We start from the raw sequence: 10,523 nt of genomic DNA, 5'->3' as shown, positions 1-10,523 counted from the left end.
GTTTTAAAGATTTTTTCAATGAGCTTACCTCTTTTTCATTCACTTCCACTTTGTCATTGCTCGGTTTGCCGAAAAAACGCAACATTTAACGAAATAGGAGCCTCCGAGCCTCGAAACATCGTAGGAGCATTTTCAAAAATGTTTCAAAAGAGAGGGTTTTAAGGTCTAAAATATTTTGGTCCAAAAGTGGGGTGTGAGGTTTGGATTTGACGCTCCTCTTGCTGAAGAAATCGAATCTTTGCACTGCACACCTTTCATCACCAAGTAAACCATCAGTGGCGAACAAGTCTTGAGGGCGATCAAAAATAGGGTGTCTACAGGCAGCTGTTATAACTGTCAACTCATAAGAAAAACCTCCCTCCCTCCTAGCAAAACATCACTCTCTCCCTCCCGTCTGACATTTTTGCAGAACAAAAATTGAAAACTGGTGTATTCCGGACGTCCCACACACCAGTTTCTATGCCAAAATGGCAACCACCCCGCCCCTACTTGTACTAATATATTACGTTCTTACCAATATAAAAATGAATAAGATTTTGTCCAATCCACTCTTGTTGTTTGACCCGTGAAGCTTATCACGAATCCTATATGTGACACCCCGAACGTTTAATTAAGTATCACATAAATATTTAGAATTATATATATAATTATGATTGCTTGTGATGATAGGGTATTAAATAAATAAATATATAAATCTAATTTGGCATTAGGTTATCAAATATAGGATTAATTAGAAATTATTTGGGGGGCAAATTAGCATATTTATGGAATTATAATACTAATTGGGTCAAACTAAAGATAGTAAATAAATAATAATATTGCTAACAAGAATAATAATAATAAGCTATAAAGTAAAATAAAATAATTAATTTCATAATGATAAAGAAAAAAAAATATAAGATGTAATTTAATTTAAATTAGGAACATTGAAAAAGCTTAACATCAAAACAAATGAATAAATGAATAAAAAGAAAAGAAAATGAAAATTTGTTGGCCCAACAAATGCTTGTGAATTTCGGCCCAAAAGAAAAAGAAAGAAAAAGGGCCCAAGTATAAGATTTAATCTTATCCTGGAAAGATTCAAATCTTATATGGAATCCACAATTAAAAGCTCAATCACCTAGCATCATTATGACCGAGAGAGAGAGAGGGGTACGTGGCTTTCCATCATGGCTTGGTTAATAGTATAAAAAGGGGCAAAGGTGTTGCGAATTAAGGGAGGAAACACGAAAGAACAAAAGAAAGAGGGGAAACCGAGAGAGAGAAGTACGTAAGTGAGCGTAAGGAATCTATAGTAGGGAAGTTCTGATAGTAAAGTAAGGCTAAGGGTTATAATTAAGGTGAGTTATATTATACATTGCTTTACCATTATATGTTTTACGAATGTTTTGAGCTACCATAACTTATTTTATACAGGTTATATTTATTAAGTTATATAAATAAAAGTTATGTTCATAAATATTTCAGTTATGTGGGTTACTTTCTAAACTCTATTTACTTAAAAGGAAACTCATGGATATGTTTGTTTAAATTTTAGTATATATTTAACTATAACCTTATAAACAATTATGTTTATAATTATGTTTGAATTCAGGATCAGGCTTGTTTCCTGAATTCAGGATCAGGCTTGTTTCCTTGTTCCTCAGAATCGAATTTGCATACCCAACATCCCAGAACTCAAGAAGAAGATACTGGAGGAAGCTCATAACTCGAGATTTGCAGTCCACCCTGGTAACACAAAGATGTATCATGATCTGAAGAAACACTACTGGTGGACCGGAATGAAAAGAGATATAGCAAGCCATGTTTCCAAATGTCTGCATTGTCAGCGTGTTAAAGCAGAACATCAGAGACCTGCAGGGCTGCTGCAACCACTCCATATTCCTGAATGGAAATGGGAACACATTACTATGGACTTCGTGGTTGGGCTACCACAGTCTTTTTCAAAGAATGATGCAATATGGGTTATAGTAGACCGATTCACAAAGTCAGAACATTTTCTACCAATCAAAATCATGTACCCTCTGAATAAGTTTGCCACTTTATATATCAAGGAGATTATTCGGTTACATGGTATCCCAGTATCGATCGTGTCTGACCGAGACCCTCGTTTCGTGTCTCACTTCTGGAATAAATTGCAAGAAGCTTTGGGAACTACATTGAAGTTCAGCACGGCCTATCATCCGCAAACTGATGGGCAATCCGAAAGAACAATCCAGACATTGGAAGACATATTACGTGTATGCGTGTTGGACCTCAAAGGTAACTGGGATGAGCACCTACCTTTTATGGAATTCGCCTATAACAACAGCTATCAGACAAGCATTGGAATGGCGCCGTACGAAGCTCTGTGTGGAAGGAGATGTCGATCACCTCTATGCTGGACGGAGGTCGGGGACAGAAAATTGTTAGGCCCCGAAATCGTACAAGTCACCAGTGAGAAAATCCAACTTATCCAACAGCGGATTCGCACTGCTCAGAGCCGCCAGAAAAGTTATGCAGATACTCGGAGACGAGACTTGGAATTTCAAGTAGGAGATCATGTGTTTCTCAAAATCTCACCAACAAGAGGAGTAATCCGATTCGGACAGCGCGGAAAGCTAAACCCACGTTACATCGGGCCATTTGAGATACTGAAAAGAATTGGTCCTGTAGCCTATCGCCTTGCATTACCTCATGAGCTATCTAATATCCACAACGTGTTTCACGTTTCAATGCTCCGACAGTATCTCCGAGATCCAGAACATATCATCGACTATGAGAACTTGAAAGTTCGAGAAGATCTCTCTTACGAAGAACAACCAGTGCAGATTCTCGATCGTCATAATCAAGTTCTCCGAAACAAGACCATACCACTAATAAAGGTCTTATGGCGAAATCATCGTATCGAAGAAGCTACGTGGGAAACAGAAAGTCAAATGCGAGCCAAATACCCACACCTCTTCGAAAGTTAAGGTACGTCAAGTTTGGGGACAAACTTCTAATTAGAAAGGGAGAAATGTGACACCTCGAACGTTTAATTAAGTATCACATAAATATTTAGAATTATGTATATAATTATGATTGCTTGTGATGATAGAGTATTAAATAAATAAATATATAAATCTAATTTGGCATTAGTTTATCAAATATAGGATTAATTAGAAATTATTTGGGGGGCAAATTAACATATTTATGGAATTATAATACTAGTTGGGTCAAACTAAAGATAGTAAATAAATAATAATATTGCTAACAAGAATAATAATAATAAGCTGTAAAGTAAAATAAAATAATTAATTTTATAATGATAAAGAAAAAAAAATATAAGATGTAATTTAATTTAAATTAGGAACATTGAAAAAGCTTAACATCAAAACAAATGAATAAATGAATAAAAAGAAAAGAAAATGAAAATTTGTTGGCCCAACAAATGCTTGTGAATTTCGGCCCAAAAGAAAAAGAAAGAAAAAGGGCCCAAGTATAAGATTTAATCTTATCCGAAAGATTCAAATCTTATATGGAATCCACAATTAAAAGCTCAATCACCTAGCATCATTATGACCGAGAGAGAGACAGGGGTACGTGGCTTTCCATCATGGCTTGGTTAACAGTATAAAAAGGGGCAAAGGTGTTGCGAATTAAGGGAGGAAACACGAAAGAACAAAAGAAAGAGGGGAAATCGAGAGAGAGAGGTACGTAAGTGAGCGTAAGGAATCTATAGTAGGGAAGTTCTGATAGTAAAGTAAGGCTAAGGGTTATAATTAAGGTGAGTTATATTATACATTGCTTTACCATTATATGTTTTACGAATGTTTTGAGCTACCATAGCTTATTTTATACAAGTTATATTTATTAAGTTATATAAATAAAAGTTATGTTCATAAATATTTCAGTTACGTGGGTTACTTTCTAAACTCTATTTACTTAAAAGGAAACTCATGGATATGTTTGTTTAAATTTTAGTATATATTTAACTATAACCTTATAAACAATTATGTTTTGTAAGTATCACCACGGGAGTCCCACGCCTTGGGGGACTTAAATAACCATTGGCCTCTGTTTGACCACCTTATGGTCCTCTGTTTGTCATGGATCCATTGACCTCTGTTCTGACTGTCACTTCTGTGACCTCTGTTCTGTTCTGTTTTATACCGTGGTTATGATTTTTTATTTACATGATTTTCTGTATTCTGCCACTTTAAATAAATTGTCATTTTAAATTAAAATATGCAAATATTTTAGCCTAACTAATTATCCATGGTTGTTTTACACTCTTGGCATAATATTTCTCACTCTGCTGTGTGTTTATAGTTATTACCCTTTCAGGTGACGAGATGCAAGGGAAACCCATAACCCCACAAAATGGAACCTGCACATGGACTGATGTTGAATCACAATTTTATCTTTCTTTTTTTTTTTATATTTTTGCTTCCTTTTGTTTCTATTCGGGGCTGGTCACTGAATAATAAAATAATGAAAGCCCTAGAAATGTATTTCCTCTTTCTTAAATAGTAAAATTTCTGCTTGCTTTATTTTCGCTAGCGCAGCTTAATTTGCTTCGAATAAGAATAAGTGAGTAAGTTGTGATTCTAACCTTAAGCCCCTAGGGTTGGGTCGTGGCACTATCTCAATTATCTGAATTGTTCTTTTAGACCATAACGTATAGATTATTCATAAAAATAAAATAAAAAATAGATCGATTCAATAATCATAACCACATTATTTATTTCATTTGTCTCTTTAAAAAAAAATTGTCTAGTTTTTAAATAATATTTTTTTTAAAATAAATGTCATAAACAAACATCCTTACGATTGTCAGATCAATTGAATTTTTTATATGAATAATCTACATGTTGCGATATAAAAAATAAATGATTTAAATTATTGAGGTGGGATCTATCCATGGGCTCAATCAGCATGATACAATGCTCAAAGTGGACAAGAGAAAATCTGAATCATAAAAAAAAAAAAAAATAAAGAAATTTGAACCATAAGTGGATTTTTTTTTTTTTTAAACAACCCAAAACTGTATAGAAGCCATCAAGGCCAAGAGGAAGTTACATCATCTCTAAGAATAGCAGTAAGAGCTCCAAGTGGATTGGCAAACCAATTCAGAGCCAAGCTATTACAAGCATGAGCTTTTGCCAACCAGTTGGCTGCCCGATTATTTACTCTAGAAGTTCATCACAATTGTAGATTTCCTCGGGTTCAAAGCTGACGAATATCGAGCATAAGGCAAGAATCTCCCAAAATGTAATCTTCTCTGAAACCCCCAGTTTAATGACTTCTTGATTTCAATAATGGCTGAGGTGAGGTTGCGGGCTTGCGCCAAAAGGGCTTCCATGCGCACTGCTTGGGCTTCAGCAGTAAAGGCATAGAAGGAACTAAAAGAGGAGACTAGGCCATCTACAATTCGACCGTCGGAGTCACGGAGAATAGCAGCTACTGGGGCTTTGTCTCGATCATTGCTGAAGCTTGCGTCACAGTTGATTTTGAACTCTCCAGCTGGAGGTGGATGCCACCCCTATTCTCCAAGAAGAGTTGGGGTGAGACTCTCGGCATTAGGGGAAATATCTCCAGAATGCTGGTGTTGGTCCTCCATCCATGCCCGAGCTATTCTGGTTGCAATAACTGGTGGACTGATTAGGAGATGATTGAATATGAACTCGTTCCGTGGCTTCCAGATATACCACCCTATGAAGAAAATTCTGCTCAAAAGATTACTACCTTTCCCAGCCCTTCTATTTGCTTCCAACCATTGAGCCATCCACTACACTATATTGAGCACAGTCCCTTTCTCCATGCGAAGATTAAGCATGCTGCGAAACCACATTGCTTTAGTCCATGGGCAATCAAAAAGCATATGTTCCACTGATTCATCATCCTTCAAGCAAATGGGCCAGATCTGAGATTGGGAGCAGTGGCGTTTGTAGAGATTGACTTTTGTAGCCACGAGATTCTTACACGCTTGCCACCAAAAGTGTTTGATTTTTGGGGGAGCTGCCACTTTTCAAATTGACTTCCAAAAACCGTCAGGGACTTGGAAAGAGCTGGATGGTTGATTCTGAAACCCTTCCTACCTAAAGGACTTAGCAACCCAATAACTAGACTTAACATAATACACCCCTGATCTAGTTAGTTGCCAAACCAGCGTATCCTCTCTATCCTCCAAAGAGATAGGAATAGATTAGATTGCTTGGCATTCCTCATTTGAAAGAAATTGGAGTAGATGCCCAATTCGCCACTGTTTATAAGCTGGATCAATGGCATCCGCAACGCGCAACACATTGCAATTTGGAGGTTGTGGAGAAGAGAGTTGAAAATTGCTTGCAGCTGGGATCCATTTGTCCTCCCAGAAGCGAATGGATTTTCCATTTTGCACTTGCTATCGAGTCCCCTTGTGGAGGAAGTCCCTCCCATTTAGCAAGCTATGCCAAGCCCAAGAACCTCTTGCTTCTTGAGAAACTGTTAGAAAGGTAGAATGACAAAAGTACAGGCCCTTATACAGACGGGCCCAATAGGATTGAGGATTAGAGAGCAGTCTCCAACCTTGTTTCGTAAGCATAACTTGATTTAAAGCCAAAAAATCTCTGAAACCCATGCCCCATGAAACTTTAAGGAACACATAGACTTCCAATTAGCCCACGGAATTCCTTTGTTCACAAGGTTGCTTTTCTACCAAAAGTTTTGAATTACCATATTAAGTTTGTTACAAAAAGATTTCGGGAACGTGAAGCAAGCCATAGCATAGGCTGGGATTGCTTGAGCCACTACCTCGATTAAAAATTCTCTTCCGGCATGGGAGAGGAGCTTATTTTTCCATCCTTGCAGCTTTGAAGACACTATGTCCACCAAAAAACCATAGGCTTCGGACTTGGATCTACCCCACCATGTTGGAAGCCCAGATATTTCACATTTTGTCTAGCCATAGGAATACCCAACTCTTTACAGAGCCTGTCTTTTAACTCAACAAGAGCATTGGCCCAGAAGAATGCCTCTGATTTTTCTAGGTTTATGATTTGGCCTAAAACTTCGTTGTAGAGTCGCAGAAAATGCATCATGTTGGAGCATTCTGAGCTGCTGGCTGTGAGGAACAGAAGAACATCATCCGCGAAAAAAATATGGGACAAAATAGGTTAAGTCCTCTCCATCTGCAGGCCTGATATAACATTGTTCTTAATACCTCCTGTGATTAATTTAGAAAGGATTTCAGCTACAAGAATGAAAAGGTAGGGAGATAAGGGGTCACCTTATCGAAGTCCACATGAAGGAGTGAAAGAAGCTCTATTCTTACCATTCGCAAAAATTGAGAGTTGAACCGTAGTGACACAGTCCATCACCCACTAAGCCCAAGTATCATGGAAGCCCAATCTTTTGAGCACTGCCTTTAGGAAGTCCCATTGAATGCGATCATAGGCCTTATTAAAATCTAATTTCAAAGCCAGATGAGTATGCCTACCACCTTTTTTTACTTCAAGAAATGAAAACCCTCATGTGCCACCGAGATACTATCTTGAATGAGCCTATCGGGGAATAAAAGCTGTCTGTTGTGGTAAAATAAGCTTGGGGAGAGAACCCTTGAGCCTATTAGCCAAGATTTTTGTAATAATCTTTATTTTGAAATTGCAGAGGCTGATAGGTCTAAACTGTATGAGCTTCTCTGGTGTAGCTATCTTTGGGATCAACACCAAGTTAGTATGGTTCCACTATCGAGGTACATGTCCCCCAAGGAAAAAGATTTTGATTGCCACACACACTTCTGGGCCTACAATCTCCCAATATTTTTGGTAAAAGATGCCTTAAAACCCATCTAGTACAGGGGCCTTTAACGGGCCAAGTTGAAAGGCGGCTGCTTTAATCTCCGCATCAGTGACCGGTTTAGTGAGACTCACATTCATTTCATCAGAGACCTCCATTGTGACCGAGGACAAAACTTCAGTGAAGTCCCGTTCAGCAGCTGCTTAGAAGAGAGTTTAAAAGTACGTTACTAGATGCTCATTAATCTCTTCCTCCGCTTCCAATACTATCCTCACCTCCATCTTGAGTTTGGTTAATTGGTTCCTTTGTCGTCATTGAATCACTGTCGCATGGAAAAATGAAGAGTTCCTATCTCCATATTTGAGCCAATTTACCCTGGAACGCTGGTGTTGGTACATTTCTTCTCTATCTAAAGCAACTTCAAGATCCTGCTACAACTCTCGAGTTTTTGTTAGTATGTTATCTGAATATGGGCATGCTTGGATGGCCTGAATTTCCGCCTTCGGATTCTTAATCTTAACCCAATTATCCCTGAACCTCGACTTGCCCCAAAAGGAGAGTGCGTGGCTACATCTATTAAGTTTCTGAGACAGGCTCACCATAAGAGGTCCTGAGAAACCCTCAACCCAAGATGAGTTTATGATCTTGGCACACTCACCGTAAGTCATCCACATTGATTCAAACTTGAAGATACGCAGAATTTTTTGAGGAGGAATATTACAGTGTAATAACAAAGGGTAGTGGTCAGAGCCTATGAGGGCTTCATGGAACACCTGAGCGAAAGGAAACAATTGGCGTCATTCCACTATGGCCATTACTTTATCTAGTCGCTCCCTGATGTTGGCATCCCCTCCTTGGTTGTTGGTCCATGTATAAGAAGCTCCTTTGAATTTAAGGTCCATTAGTTCACAACTTGCCACAAAATTTTGAAAAAATTGCGTCCGGGCTCTATTACCTCCCCTCGAGCCTTGCTTTTTCCATGACCAGCCGATTTCGTTGAAGTCCCCCAAACAAAGCCAGGGATATCCATTTGTCTTAGCCAAATTTTGAAGTGCGTTCTAGAAAATTTTCCTGTCATTCCAGTGGGAAGGGGCATACACAAATGTCACCAGCCAAGAAGTAGCAACTCTCGTTGTCATGAGGACACATCTAAACATATTCTGAGATTTTGCACGAACCTAAAGGTCAACTTCGTCATTCCACCGTAGCGCTAGTCCTCCCGAGATACCCGTAGAATCCACATAGCAGGAATAAGAGAAATGGAGAAATCTCCTAATCTTTTCAAGCAAGGATTACTTATTCTTGGTTTCCATAAGAAACATTATTGCAGGGCGATGGGTTTGACATAACCCTCGAAGGATTTAGACTGTCAGAGGTCACCCAAGCCCCTGACAGTTCGAGTTGATGATCAACATCGGTCATGTGGCGATTTAGGGCTCGCCACCATAGCCCATTCAAAGAATTCAAATTGAATTTCAGGAAAAGTGCTAGCAACTTGGGAGAGACAATCCTCCTCAACATCATTAAAGGGAGAATGTGGAAAGATGTAATTCTTACTTACTACTTCTTGGATGGTCACCTCCACCAGAGCTGAGCCCTTTGAGTTATCCACTCGCCGATCTCTGGGTCGACCCCTCTTTACCCTCTTTTTAATCACACCAGCTGGGGGAGTGTATGTGGAACTGATTTTTAGCTGGAGTTGGGTCTAAACCGGAGCATCCAGTAGAAGTAACAAAGTACCTATCTTCTGGATTTTGCTACGAAACAATGCTTGGTCTTCATCTCCAGATCCCTTCTTTTTGAGTGACAAGTGTTGGAGTGCCTTTGTTAAACCCCCCTCTAGGACTTGAGTAATGCACAAAAGAGGTGTCTCAACAGATGGTTCATTTGGTAACAAGGTTTGAGGAATTAGGCTATTCTAAATAATGGGTGGAGGCTCCCTGCCAAGGCCCAATTCCAAAGCTTGAGAGGGCCCTAAGTACTGTGGGCTGTCAGGTGGTTCTGGAACAAAATAGTTGAAGACCTTAACTGGGCCCACAACCATATTAGTAATTGCACCAAGGTTTGATGGAAGGCCTATTCCAGGATTTGGCCCACAACCCTTGTGAAGGTACACAAGACATAAAGGCCTTTCCTAGCCTGTTGGCTCTAGAGGGGGGGCTGTGAGGCTAATGAAAGTGTTGGTAAGAGCATGCGTCTGTCGAGTTCGGATCCCCTCCTTGAGAAGCCTTCTCCATATCCTACTTGCAATGGCTAAGATCAGTCGTTGCACATCCAACGGCTGAGATAAAAAATAAATAAATAAATAAAATAATAATAATAATAATAATAATTTGAAATTTTGGTCAATTCCCGCCTAAACAAAACACAGTTCTGTGAGGCTATACATTCACTTTCACTCTTATTTTCACTCAGCCGCTCATCCACCGAACCCACCCTCACCGGCGAACCGGCAACCAGTCCCGACGGCGACCCAGACGGCGAACCCACTCATAACCCCGCGACGACCATAGCTCCACCACTCCAGCCCTAATATGCTACGCTTCATGAACCATAGCTCCACCGCGACGACCACCATCGGTTGAGCAAAGAAATTCTTGACGAACCAGGTTGGTCTTCGAACGTCTGAAATTATTTTGTCAAGAATTGTGTGATTGAGGTTTGGAATTGAGATTGAGAAGTTAGGGTTCTGTGAACGTTTGAAAAAATTTAGGACTTTTAGATTTGGAATTTCAAAATTAGGACTTTGATTTGGGATTCCAACCACTAAAAATTTAGGGGTT

This window comes from Camellia sinensis, chromosome 4 (genome assembly GCF_055761805.1).
Source record: "Camellia sinensis isolate YWXY chromosome 4, ASM5576180v1, whole genome shotgun sequence".
In the NCBI taxonomy this organism is placed as follows: domain Eukaryota; kingdom Viridiplantae; phylum Streptophyta; class Magnoliopsida; order Ericales; family Theaceae; genus Camellia; species Camellia sinensis.
This window is presented reverse-complemented; position numbering follows the sequence as displayed.